The sequence below is a fragment of the Rhipicephalus microplus genome, chromosome 1 (assembly GCF_043290135.1).
Source record: "Rhipicephalus microplus isolate Deutch F79 chromosome 1, USDA_Rmic, whole genome shotgun sequence".
Lineage (NCBI taxonomy): Eukaryota > Metazoa > Arthropoda > Arachnida > Ixodida > Ixodidae > Rhipicephalus > Rhipicephalus microplus.
The window spans coordinates 156,457,275-156,471,846 of record NC_134700.1 but is presented as its reverse complement, the minus strand read 5'-3'; positions in this window follow the sequence as shown (position 1 = coordinate 156,471,846).

The following is a 14,572-nucleotide window of genomic DNA, read 5'->3' as shown; positions in this document are numbered from 1 at the left end:
AAAGCCGTAGGCGCTGCGGCACAGTATTCAGAAAAAAGCGCCAAAAGAGATCCTGTTAAAAGCCACGGACGCTGCAACATAGCAGCCAAAAATACAGGAAAAGGCTCGTGCCGAGAAGACGTAGACTCTGCGGCACGGTAGGAAAAAAAAGCGCTAAAAAGTTTTCGCGAATGAACCGTGGACACTGCGACATAGCAGCCAAAACATACGGAAAAAGGCTCCAGCCGAGAAGCCGTAGACTCTGCGGCACGGTACGTAGAAAGAAGGCGCCAAAAGAATTTCCGCGAAAGAACCGCGGATGCCGCGACATGGCGAAAATATATGAAGAAAAAGGCTCCTGCCGAGAAGCCGTAGACGCTGGGGCACGGTACGCAGAAAAAAAGCGCTAAAATAGTTTCTGTGAAGGATCCGTGGACGCTGCGACGTAGCAGCCAAAAAATACGAAATGAAAACGTCCTGCCGAGAAGCCGTAGACGCTGTGGCAAGGTATTCAGAAAAAGTGCCAAATGAGTTCCTGTGAAAAAAACCACGGATGCTGCGACATAGCAGCCAAAAACACGGGAAAAGGCTCACGCTGAGAAGCCATAGACTGCGGCACGGTACGCAAAAAAGCGCTAAAAAAGTTTTCGCGTATGAACCGTGGACACTGCGATATAGCAGCCAAAAAATACGGAAATAGGCTCCAGCCGAGAAGCTGTAGACCCTGCGGCACGGTACGTAGAAAAAAAAGCGCCAAAAGAATTTCAGCGAAAGAACCGCGGGCGCTGCGACATGGCGAAAAAATACGAAAAAAAAGGCTCCTGCCAAGAAGCCATAGACGCTGCGGCACAGTATTCAGAAAAAAGCGCCAAAAGAGTTCCTGTGAAAAAACCACGGACGCTGTGACATAGCAGCCCAAAACACGAGAAAAGGCTCATGCCGAGTAGCCGTAGACTCTGCGGCACAGTACGCAAAAAAACGCTAAAATGTTCTCGCCAATGAACCGTGGACACTGCGACATAGCAGCCAAAAAATACGGAAAAAGGCTCCAGGCGGGAAGTCGTAGACTCTGCGGCATGGTACGTAGAACAAAAGCGCCAAAAGAATTTCCGGGAAATAACCGCGGACACTGCGACATGGCGAAAATATACAAAGAAAAATGCTCCTGCCGAGAAGCCGTAGATGCTTGGGCACGGTACGCAGAAAAAAGCTCTAAAATAGTTTCTGTGAAGGAGCCGTGGACGCTGCGACATAGCAGCCAAAAAATACAAAATGAAAAGGTCCTGCCGTGAAGCCGTAGGCGCTGCGGCACAGTATTCAAAAAAAGCACCAAAAGAGTTCCCGTGAAGAAACCACGGACGCTGTGACATAGCAGCCCAGAACACAAGAAAAGGCTCATGCCGAGAAGCCGTAGACTCTTCAGCACGGTACGTAGAAAGAAAGCGCCAAAAGAATTTCTGCGAAAGAACCGCGGACGCTGCGACATGGCGAGAAAAATACGAAGAAAAAGGCTCCTGCCGAGAAGCTGTAGACGCCGCAACACAGTATTCTGAAAAAAGCGCCAAAAGAGTTCCTGTGAAAAAATTGCCCGCAGCTTCCCTCGGGGGAACACTGAGGAGGATGCGGAAGCGGTTCCGCCAACAGTTTGGCCGGCGCTGGTCGAAGGGACGGCGATCATTCTGTTTGTGGATTCGTTGGCATTCATTTCACGGCGACTTCGGACGTCGACGCGCCGTACAAACCAACGAACGAGCGGCAACATAGCGAGCGAGCGCAGACCTTGTGTATATATACAGCGCGACGGCGCATGCGCTGTCAGCTGTCGAATGTTCTCGAAGGAGAAGCGCGCGCGCGGCACAGATGGCGACGGCGCGACGGCGCATGCGCTGTCAGCTGTCGAATGTTCTCGAAGGAGAAGCGCGGGCGGCACAGATGGCGGGCGACGGCGCGACGGCGCATGCGCGCGCGTCAGCTGTGGAATGTTCGAGAAGCGCTGCGGACAGCGCACTACAAGGCGCGAGTATAAGATGCTTCCACATCTAAAACCACGGACGTTGTGACATAGCAGCCCAAAACACGGGAAAAGGCTCATGCCGAGAAGCCGTAGACTCTGCGGCATGGTACGCAATAAAACGCTAAAAAGTTTTCGCGAATGAACCGTGGACACTGCGGTATAGCAGCCAAAAAATACGGAAAAAAGCTCCAGCCGAGAAGCCTAGACTCTGCGGCACGGTACGTATAACAAAAGCGCCAAAATAATTTCCGGCAAATAACCGCGGACACTGCGACATGGCGAAAATATACGAAGAAAAAGGCGCCTGCCGAGAAGCGGTAGACGCTGGGGCACGGTACGCAGAATAAAAGTGCTAAAATAGTTTCTGTGAATGATCCGTGGATGCTGTGACATAGCAGCCAAAAAAATACGAAATTAAAAGGTCCTGCCGAGAAGCCGTAGGCGCTGCTGCACAGTATGCAGAAAAAAGTGCCAAAAGAGATCCTGTGAAAAGCCCCGGACGCTGCGACATAGCAGCCAAGAACACGGAAAAAGGCTCGTGCCTAGAAGCCGTAGACTCTGCGGCACGGTACGCCAAATAGCGCTAAAAAAGTTTTCGCTAATGAACCGTGGACACTGCGACATAGCAGCCAAAAAAATACGGAAAAAGGCTCCAGCCGAGAAGCCGTAGACTCTTCGGCACGGTACGTAGAAAGAAAGCGCCAAAAGAATTTCTGCGAGAGAACCACGGGTGCTGCGACATGGCGAAAAAATACGAAGAAAAACGCTCCTGCCGAGAAGGCATAGACGCTGTGGCACAGTATTCAGAAAAAAGCGCCAAATGAGTACCAGTGAAAAAAATCGCGGACGCTGCGACATAGCAGCCAAAACACGCAAAAAGGCCCATGCCGAGAAGCCATAGACTCTGCGGCACAGTACGTAGAAAGAAAGTGGCAAAAGAATTTCTGCGAAAGAACCGCGGACGCTGCGACATGGCGAAAATATATGAAGAAAAAGGCTCCTGCCGAGAAGCCGTAGACACTGGGGAACGGTACGCAGAAAAAAAGCGCTCAAATAGTTTCTGTGAAGGATCCGTGGACGCTGCGACATAGCAGCCAAAAATACAAAATGAAAAGGTCCTGCCGAGAAGCCATAGACTCTGCGGCACGGTACGCAAAAAAGCGCTAAAAAAGTTTTCGCGAATGAACCGTGGACACTGCGATATAGCAGCCATAAATTACGGAAAAAGGCTCCAGCCGAGAAGCCGTAGACACTGCGGCACGGTACGTAGAAAAAAAGCGCCAATAGAATTTCCGCGAAATAACCGCGGATGCTGCGATATGGCGAAAATGTACGAAGATAAAGGCTCCTGCCGAGAAGCCGTAGACGCTGGGGCACCGTACGCAAAAAAAGCGCTAAAAAGTTTTCGCCAATGAACCGGGAACACTGTGACATAGCAGTCAAAAAATACGGAAAAAGGCTCCAGCCAGGAAGTCGTAGACTCTGCGGCACGGTACGTAGAAAGAAAGCCCCAAAAAATTTCTGCGAAAGAACTGCGGGCGCTGCGACATGGCGAAAAATACAAAAATCAGGCTCCTGCCGAGAAGCCGTAGACGCTGCGGCACAGTATTCAGAAAAAAGCGCCAAAAGAGTTCCTGTGAAAAAACCACGGACGCTGTGACATAGCAGCCAAAAACACGGGAAAAGCCTCATTCCGAGAAGCCGTAGACTCTGCGGCACGGTACGCAAAAAAAAACGCTAAAAAGTTTTCGCGAATGAACCGTGAACAATGCGATATAGCAGCAAAAAATACGGAAAAAGGCTCCAGACGAGAAGCCTAGTCTCTGCGGCAAGGTTCACAGAACAAAAGCGCCAAAAGAATTTCCGGGAAATAACCGCGGACACTGCGACATGGCGAAAATATACAAAGAAAAAGGCTCCTGCCGAGAAGCCGTAGACTCTGCGGCACGGTACGTAGAACAAAAGCGCCAAAAGAATTTCCGGGAAATAACCGCGGACACTGCGACATGGCGAAAATATACAAAGAAAAAAGCTCCTGCCGAGAAGCCGTGGACGCTGGGGCAGGGTACGCAGAATAAAAGCGCTAAAATAGTTTCTGTGAAGGATCCAGGGATGCTGTGACATAGCAGCCAGAAATACGAAATGAAAAGTTTCTGCCAAGAAGCCGTAGGCGCTGCGGAACAGTATTCAGAAAAAAGCGCCAAAAGAGATCCTGTTAAAAGCCACGGACACTGCGACATAGCAGCCAAAAATACAGGAAAAGGCTCGTGCCGAGAAGACGTAGACTCTGCGGCACGGTAGGAAAAAAAAGCGCTAAAAAGTTTTCGCGAATGAACCGTGGACAGTGCGACATAGCAGCCAAAACATACGGAAAAAGGCTCCAGCCGAGAAGCCGTAGACTCTGCGGCACGGTACATAGAAAGAAAGCGCCAAAAAAATTTCCGCGAAAGAACCGCGGACGCCGCGACATGGCGAAAATATATGAAGAAAAAGGCTCCTACCGAGAAGCCGTAGACGCTGGGACACGGCACCCAGAAAAAAGCGCTAAAATAGTTTCTGTGAAGGATCCGTGGACGCTGCGACATAGCAACCAAAAATACAAAATGAAAAGGTCCTGCCGAGAAGCCGTAGGCGCTGCGGCACAGTATTCAGAAAAAAGCACCAAAAGAGTTCCAGTGAAAAAACCACGGACGCTGTGACATAGCAGCCGAGAACATAAGAAAAGGCTCATGCCGAGAAGCCGTAGACTCTGCGGCACGGTACGCAAAAAAACGCTAAAAAGTTTTCGCTAATGAACCGTGGACACTGCGACATAGCAGCCAAAAATACGGAAAAAGGCTCCAGCCGAGAAGCCGTAGACTCTTCGGCACGGTACGTAGAAAGAAAGCGCCAAAAGAATTTCTGCGAAAGAACCGCGGGCGCTGCGACATGGCGGAAAAATACGAAGAAAAATGCTCCTCCGAGAAGCCGTAGACGCTGTGGCACAGTATTCAGAAAAAAGCGCCAAAAGAGATCCTGTTAAAAGCCACGGACGCTGCGACATAGGAGCCAAAAACATGGGAAAAGGCTCGCGCCGAGAAGCCGTAGACTCTGCGGCACGGTACGCAAAAAAAAGCGCGAAAAAAGTTGTCGCCAATGAACCGTGGACACTGCGATATAGCAGCCAAAAAATACAGCAAAAGGCTCCAGCCGAGAAGCCTAGACTCTGCAGCACGGTACGTAGAACAAAAGCGCCAAAAGAATTTCCGGGAAATAACCGCGGACACTGCGACATGGCGAAAATATACAAAGAAAAAGGCTCCAGTCGAGAAGCTTAGACTCTGCGGCACGGTACGTAGAACAAAAGCGCCAAAAGAATTTCCGCAAAATAACCGCGGACGCTGCGATATGGCGAAAATGTACGAAGATAAAGACTCCTGCCGAGAAGCCGTAGACGCTGGGGCACGGTACGCAAAAAAAGCGCTAAAAAAGTTTTTGCCAATGAACCGTGGACACTGCGACATAGCAGCCAAATAATACGGAAAAAGGCTCCAGCCGGGAAGTCGTAGACTCTGCGGCATGGTACGTAGAAAGAAAGCGCCAAAAGAATTTCTGCGAAAGAACCGTGGACACTGCGACATAGCAGCCAAAAAATACGGAAAAAGGCTCCAGCCGAGAAGCCTAGACTCTGCGGCACGGTACGTATAACAAAAGCGCCAAAATAATTTCCGGGAAATAACCGCGGACACTGCGACATGGCGAAAATATACGAAGAAAAAGGCGCCTGCCGAGAAGCGGTAGACGCTGGGGCACGGTACGCAGAATAAAAGTGCTAAAATAGTTTCTGTGAATGATCCGTGGACGCTGTGACATAGCAGCCAAAAAAATACGAAATTAAAAGGTCCTGCCGAGAAGCCGTAGGCGCTGCGGCACAGTATGCAGAAAAAAGTGCCAAAAGAGATCCTGTGAAAAGCCCCGGACGCTGCGACATAGCAGCCAAGAACACGGGAAAAGGCTCGTGCCTAGAAGCCGTAGACTCTGCGGCACGGTACGCAAAATAGCGCTAAAAAGTTTTTGCTAATGAACCGTGGACGCTGCAACATAGCAGCCAAAACACGCGAAAAGGATCATGCCGAGAAGCCATAGACTCTGCGGCACAGTACGTAGAAAGAAAGCGCCAAAAGAATTTCTGCGAAAGAACCGCGGACGCTGCGACATGGCGAAAATATATGAAGAAAAATGCTCCCGCCGAGAAGCCGTAGACGCTGGGGAACGGTACGCAGAAAAAAAGCGCTCAAATAGTTTCTGTGAAGGATCCGTGGACGCTGCGACATAGCAGCCAAAAATAAAAAATGAAAAGGTCCTGCCGAGAAGCCATAGACTCTGCGGCACGGTACGCAAAAAAGCGCTAAAAAAGTTTTCGCGAATGAACCGTGGACACTGCGATATAGCAGCCATAAAATACGGAAAATGGCTCCAGCCGAGAAGCCGTAGACCCTGCGGCACGGTACGTAGAAAAAAAGCGCCAATAGAATTTCCGCGAAATAACCGCGGATGCTGCGATATGGCGAAAATGTACGAAGATAAAGGCTTCTGCCGGGAAGTCGTAGACTCTGCGGCACGGTACGTAGAAAGAAAGTGCCAAAAAAATTTTTGCGAAAGAACCGCGGGCGCTGCGACATGGCGAAAAATACAAAAAAAACAGGCTCCTGCCGAGAAGCCGTAGACGCTGCGGCACAGTATTCAGAAAAAAGCGCCAAAAGAGTTCCTGTGAAAAAACCACGGACGCTGTGACATAGCAGCCAAAAACACGGGAAAAGCCTCATGCCGAGAAGCCGTAAACTCTGCGGCACGGTACGCAAAAAAACGCTAAAAAGTTTTCGCGAATGAACCGTGAACAATGCGATATAGCAGCAAAAAATACGAAAAAATGCTCCAGACGAGAAGCCTAGTCTCTGCGGCAAGGTTCGCAGAACAAAAGCGCCAAAAGAATTTCCGGGAAATAACCGCGGACACTGCGACATGGCGAAAATATACAAAGAAAAAGGCTCCTGCCGAGAAGCCGTAGACTCTGCGGCACGGTACGTAGAACAAAAGGGCCAAAAGAATTTCCGGGAAATAACCGCGGACACTGCGACATGGCGAAAATATACAAAGAAAAAGGCTCCTGCCGAGAAGCCGTAGACGCTGGGGCACGGTACGCAGAATAAAAGCGCTAAAATAGTTTCTGTGAAGGATCCAGGGATGCTGTGACATAGCAGCCAGAAATACGAAATGAAAAGGTCCTGCCAAAAAGCCGTAGGCGCTGCGGCACAGTATTCAGAAAAAAGCGCCAAAAGAGATCCTGTTAAAAGCCACGGACGCTGCAACATAGCAGCCAAAAATACAGGAAAAGGCTCGTGCCGAGAAGACGTAGACTCTGCGGCACGGTAGGAAAAAAAAGCGCTAAAAAGTTTTCGCGAATGAACCGTGGACACTGCGACATAGCAGCCAAAACATACGGAAAAAGGCTCCAGCCGAGAAGCCGTAGACTCTGCGGCACGGTACGTAGAAAGAAGGCGCCAAAAGAATTTCCGCGAAAGAACCGCGGATGCCGCGACATGGCGAAAATATATGAAGAAAAAGGCTCCTGCCGAGAAGCCGTAGACGCTGGGGCACGGTACGCAGAAAAAAAGCGCTAAAATAGTTTCTGTGAAGGATCCGTGGACGCTGCGACGTAGCAGCCAAAAAATACGAAATGAAAACGTCCTGCCGAGAAGCCGTAGACGCTGTGGCAAGGTATTCAGAAAAAGTGCCAAATGAGTTCCTGTGAAAAAAACCACGGACGCTGCGACATAGCAGCCAAAAACACGGGAAAAGGCTCACGCTGAGAAGCCATAGACTGCGGCACGGTACGCAAAAAAGCGCTAAAAAAGTTTTCGCGTATGAACCGTGGACACTGCGATATAGCAGCCAAAAAATACGGAAATAGGCTCCAGCCGAGAAGCTGTAGACCCTGCGGCACGGTACGTAGAAAAAAAGCGCCAAAAGAATTTCAGCGAAAGAACCGCGGGCGCTGCGACATGGCGAAAAAATACGAAAAAAAAGGCTCCTGCCAAGAAGCCATAGACGCTGCGGCACAGTATTCAGAAAAAAGCGCCAAAAGAGTTCCTGTGAAAAAACCACGGACGCTGTGACATAGCAGCCCAAAACACGAGAAAAGGCTCATGCCGAGTAGCCGTAGACTCTGCGGCACAGTACGCAAAAAAACGCTAAAATGTTCTCGCCAATGAACCGTGGACACTGCGACATAGCAGCCAAAAAATACGGAAAAAGGCTCCAGGCGGGAAGTCGTAGACTCTGCGGCATGGTACGTAGAAAGAAAGCGCCAAAAGAATTTCTGCAAAAGAACCGCGGACGCTGCGACATGGCGAAAAAATACGAAAAAAAGGCTCCTGCCGAGAAGCCGTAGACGCTGCGGCAGAGTATTCAGAAAAAAGCGCCAAAAGAGTTCCTGTGAAAAAGCCACGGACGCTGTGACATAGCAGCCCAAAACACGAGAAAAGGCTCATGCCGAGAAGCCGTAGACTCTGCGGCACGGTACGCAAAAAACACTAAAAAGTTTTCGCGAATGAACCGTGGACACTGCATTATAGCAGCCAAAAAATACGGAAAAAGGCTCCAGCCGAGAAGCCTAGACTCTGCAGCACGGTACGTAGAACAAAAGCGCCAAAAGAATTTCCGGGAAATAACCGCGGACACTGCGACATGGCGAAAATATACAAAGAAAAATGCTCCTGCCGAGAAGCCGTAGATGCTTGGGCACGGTACGCAGAAAAAAGCTCTAAAATAGTTTCTGTGAAGGAGCCGTGGACGCTGCGACATAGCAGCCAAAAAATACAAAATGAAAAGGTCCTGCCGTGAAGCCGTAGGCGCTGCGGCACAGTATTCAAAAAAAAGCACCAAAAGAGTTCCCGTGAAGAAACCACGGACGCTGTGACATAGCAGCCCAGAACACAAGAAAAGGCTCATGCCGAGAAGCCGTAGACTCTTCAGCACGGTACGTAGAAAGAAAGCGCCAAAAGAATTTCTGCGAAAGAACCGCGGACGCTGCGACATGGCGAGAAAAATACGAAGAAAAAGGCTCCTGCCGAGAAGCTGTAGACGCCGCAACACAGTATTCTGAAAAAAGCGCCAAAAGAGTTCCTGTGAAAAAATTGCCCGCAGCTTCCCTCGGGGGAACACTGAGGAGGATGCGGAAGCGGTTCCGCCAACAGTTTGGCCGGCGCTGGTCGAAGGGACGGCGATCATTCTGTTTGTGGATTCGTTGGCATTCATTTCACGGCGACTTCGGACGTCGACGCGCCGTACAAACCAACGAACGAGCGGCAACATAGCGAGCGAGCGCAGACCTTGTGTATATATACAGCGCGACGGCGCATGCGCTGTCAGCTGTCGAATGTTCTCGAAGGAGAAGCGCGCGCGCGGCACAGATGGCGACGGCGCGACGGCGCATGCGCTGTCAGCTGTCGAATGTTCTCGAAGGAGAAGCGCGGGCGGCACAGATGGCGGGCGACGGCGCGACGGCGCATGCGCGCGCGTCAGCTGTGGAATGTTCGAGAAGCGCTGCGGACAGCGCACTACAAGGCGCGAGTATAAGATGCTTCCACATCTAAAACCACGGACGTTGTGACATAGCAGCCCAAAACACGGGAAAAGGCTCATGCCGAGAAGCCGTAGACTCTGCGGCATGGTACGCAATAAAACGCTAAAAAGTTTTCGCGAATGAACCGTGGACACTGCGGTATAGCAGCCAAAAAATACGGAAAAAAGCTCCAGCCGAGAAGCCTAGACTCTGCGGCACGGTACGTATAACAAAAGCGCCAAAATAATTTCCGGCAAATAACCGCGGACACTGCGACATGGCGAAAATATACGAAGAAAAAGGCGCCTGCCGAGAAGCGGTAGACGCTGGGGCACGGTACGCAGAATAAAAGTGCTAAAATAGTTTCTGTGAATGATCCGTGGATGCTGTGACATAGCAGCCAAAAAAATACGAAATTAAAAGGTCCTGCCGAGAAGCCGTAGGCGCTGCTGCACAGTATGCAGAAAAAAGTGCCAAAAGAGATCCTGTGAAAAGCCCCGGACGCTGCGACATAGCAGCCAAGAACACGGAAAAAGGCTCGTGCCTAGAAGCCGTAGACTCTGCGGCACGGTACGCCAAATAGCGCTAAAAAAGTTTTCGCTAATGAACCGTGGACACTGCGACATAGCAGCCAAAAAAATACGGAAAAAGGCTCCAGCCGAGAAGCCGTAGACTCTTCGGCACGGTACGTAGAAAGAAAGCGCCAAAAGAATTTCTGCGAGAGAACCACGGGTGCTGCGACATGGCGAAAAAATACGAAGAAAAACGCTCCTGCCGAGAAGGCATAGACGCTGTGGCACAGTATTCAGAAAAAAGCGCCAAATGAGTACCAGTGAAAAAAATCGCGGACGCTGCGACATAGCAGCCAAAACACGCAAAAAGGCCCATGCCGAGAAGCCATAGACTCTGCGGCACAGTACGTAGAAAGAAAGTGGCAAAAGAATTTCTGCGAAAGAACCGCGGACGCTGCGACATGGCGAAAATATATGAAGAAAAAGGCTCCTGCCGAGAAGCCGTAGACACTGGGGAACGGTACGCAGAAAAAAAGCGCTCAAATAGTTTCTGTGAAGGATCCGTGGACGCTGCGACATAGCAGCCAAAAATACAAAATGAAAAGGTCCTGCCGAGAAGCCATAGACTCTGCGGCACGGTACGCAAAAAAGCGCTAAAAAAGTTTTCGCGAATGAACCGTGGACACTGCGATATAGCAGCCATAAATTACGGAAAAAGGCTCCAGCCGAGAAGCCGTAGACACTGCGGCACGGTACGTCGAAAAAAAGCGCCAATAGAATTTCCGCGAAATAACCGCGGATGCTGCGATATGGCGAAAATGTACGAAGATAAAGGCTCCTGCCGAGAAGCCGTAGACGCTGGGGCACCGTACGCAAAAAAAGCGCAAAAAAGTTTTCGCCAATGAACCGGGAACACTGTGACATAGCAGTCAAAAAATACGGAAAAAGGCTCCAGCCAGGAAGTCGTAGACTCTGCGGCACGGTACGTAGAAAGAAAGCCCCAAAAAATTTCTGCGAAAGAACTGCGGGCGCTGCGACATGGCGAAAAATACAAAAATCAGGCTCCTGCCGAGAAGCCGTAGACGCTGCGGCACAGTATTCAGAAAAAAGCGCCAAAAGAGTTCCTGTGAAAAAACCACGGACGCTGTGACATAGCAGCCAAAAACACGGGAAAAGCCTCATTCCGAGAAGCCGTAGACTCTGCGGCACGGTACGCAAAAAAAAACGCTAAAAAGTTTTCGCGAATGAACCGTGAACAATGCGATATAGCAGCAAAAAATACGGAAAAAGGCTCCAGACGAGAAGCCTAGTCTCTGCGGCAAGGTTCACAGAACAAAAGCGCCAAAAGAATTTCCGGGAAATAACCGCGGACACTGCAACATGGCGAAAATATACAAAGAAAAAGGCTCCTGCCGAGAAGCCGTAGACTCTGCGGCACGGTACGTAGAACAAAAGCGCCAAAAGAATTTCCGGGAAATAACCGCGGACACTGCGACATGGCGAAAATATACAAAGAAAAAGGCTCCTGCCGAGAAGCCGTGGACGCTGGGGCACGGTACGCAGAATAAAAGCGCTAAAATAGTTTCTGTGAAGGATCCAGGGATGCTGTGACATAGCAGCCAGAAATACGAAATGAAAAGTTTCTGCCAAGAAGCCGTAGGCGCTGCGGAACAGTATTCAGAAAAAAGCGCCAAAAGAGATCCTGTTAAAAGCCACGGACACTGCGACATAGCAGCCAAAAATACAGGAAAAGGCTCGTGCCGAGAAGACGTAGACTCTGCGGCATGGTAGGAAAAAAAAGCGCTAAAAAGTTTTCGCGAATGAACCGTGGACAGTGCGACATAGCAGCCAAAACATACGGAAAAAGGCTCCAGCCGAGAAGCCGTAGACTCTGCGGCACGGTACGTAGAAAGAAAGCGCCAAAAAAATTTCCGCGAAAGAACCGCGGACGCCGCGACATGGCGAAAATATATGAAGAAAAAGGCTCCTACCGAGAAGCCGTAGACGCTGGGACACGGCACCCAGAAAAAAGCGCTAAAATAGTTTCTGTGAAGGATCCGTGGACGCTGCGACATAGCAACCAAAAATACAAAATGAAAAGGTCCTGCCGAGAAGCCGTAGGCGCTGCGGCACAGTATTCAGAAAAAAGCACCAAAAGAGTTCCAGTGAAAAAACCACGGACGCTGTGACATAGCAGCCCAGAACATAAGAAAAGGCTCATGCCGAGAAGCCGTAGACTCTGCGGCACGGTACGCAAAAAAACGCTAAAAAGTTTTCGCTAATGAACCGTGGACACTGCGACATAGCAGCCAAAAATACGGAAAAAGGCTCCAGCCGAGAAGCCGTAGACTCTTCGGCACGGTACGTAGAAAGAAAGCGCCAAAAGAATTTCTGCGAAAGAACCGCGGGCGCTGCGACATGGCGGAAAAATACGAAGAAAAATGCTCCTCCGAGAAGCCGTAGACGCTGTGGCACAGTATTCAGAAAAAAGCGCCAAAAGAGATCCTGTTAAAAGCCACGGACGCTGCGACATAGGAGCCAAAAACATGGAAAAAGGCTCGCGCCGAGAAGCCGTAGACTCTGCGGCACGGTACGCAAAAAAAGCGCGAAAAAGTTGTCGCCAATGAACCGTGGACACTGCGATATAGCAGCCAAAAAATACAGCAAAAGGCTCCAGCCGAGAAGCCTAGACTCTGCAGCACGGTACGTAGAACAAAAGCGCCAAAAGAATTTCCGGGAAATAACCGCGGACACTGCGACATGGCGAAAATATACAAAGAAAAAGGCTCCAGCCGAGAAGCTTAGACTCTGCGGCACGGTACGTAGAACAAAAGCGCCAAAAGAATTTCCGCAAAATAACCGCGGACGCTGCGATATGGCGAAAATGTACGAAGATAAAGACTCCTGCCGAGAAGCCGTAGACGCTGGGGCACGGTACGCAAAAAAAGCGCTAAAAAAGTTTTCGCCAATGAACCGTGGACACTGCGACATAGCAGCCAAATAATACGGAAAAAGGCTCCAGCCGGGAAGTCGTAGACTCTGCGGCATGGTACGTAGAAAGAAAGCGCCAAAAGAATTTCTGCGAAAGAACCGTGGACACTGCGACATAGCAGCCAAAAAATACGGAAAAAGGCTCCAGCCGAGAAGCCTAGACTCTGCGGCACGGTACGTATAACAAAAGCGCCAAAATAATTTCCGGGAAATAACCGCGGACACTGCGACATGGCGAAAATATACGAAGAAAAAGGCGCCTGCCGAGAAGCGGTAGACGCTGGGGCACGGTACGCAGAATAAAAGTGCTAAAATAGTTTCTGTGAATGATCCGTGGACGCTGTGACATAGCAGCCAAAAAAATACGAAATTAAAAGGTCCTGCCGAGAAGCCGTAGGCGCTGCGGCACAGTATGCAGAAAAAAGTGCCAAAAGAGATCCTGTGAAAAGCCCCGGACGCTGCGACATAGCAGCCAAGAACACGGGAAAAGGCTCGTGTCTAGAAGCCGTAGACTCTGCGGCACGGTACGCAAAATAGCGCTAAAAAGTTTTCGCTAATGAACCGTGGACGCTGCAACATAGCAGCCAAAACACGCGAAAAGGATCATGCCGAGAAGCCATAGACTCTGCGGCACAGTACGTAGAAAGAAAGCGCCAAAAGAATTTCTGCGAAAGAACCGCGGACGCTGCGACATGGCGAAAATATATGAAGAAAAATGCTCCCGCCGAGAAGCCGTAGACGCTGGGGAACGGTACGCAGAAAAAAAGCGCTCAAATAGTTTCTGTGAAGGATCCGTGGACGCTGCGACATAGCAGCCAAAAATAAAAAATGAAAAGGTCCTGCCGAGAAGCCATAGACTCTGCGGCACGGTACGCAAAAAAGCGCTAAAAAAGTTTTCGCGAATGAACCGTGGACACTGCGATATAGCAGCCATAAAATACGGAAAATGGCTCCAGCCGAGAAGCCGTAGACCCTGCGGCACGGTACGTAGAAAAAAAGCGCCAATAGAATTTCCGCGAAATAACCGCGGATGCTGCGATATGGCGAAAATGTACGAAGATAAAGGCTTCTGCCGGGAAGTCGTAGACTCTGCGGCACGGTACGTAGAAAGAAAGTGCCAAAAAAATTTTTGCGAAAGAACCGCGGGCGCTGCGACATGGCGAAAAATACAAAAAAAACAGGCTCCTGCCGAGAAGCCGTAGACGCTGCGGCACAGTATTCAGAAAAAAGCGCCAAAAGAGTTCCTGTGAAAAAACCACGGACGCTGTGACATAGCAGCCAAAAACACGGGAAAAGCCTCATGCCGAGAAGCCGTAAACTCTGCGGCACGGTACGCAAAAAAACGCTAAAAAGTTTTCGCGAATGAACCGTGAACAATGCGATATAGCAGCAAAAAATACGAAAAAATGCTCCAGACGAGAAGCCTAGTCTCTGCGGCAAGGTTCGCAGAACAAAAGCGCCAAAAGAATTTCC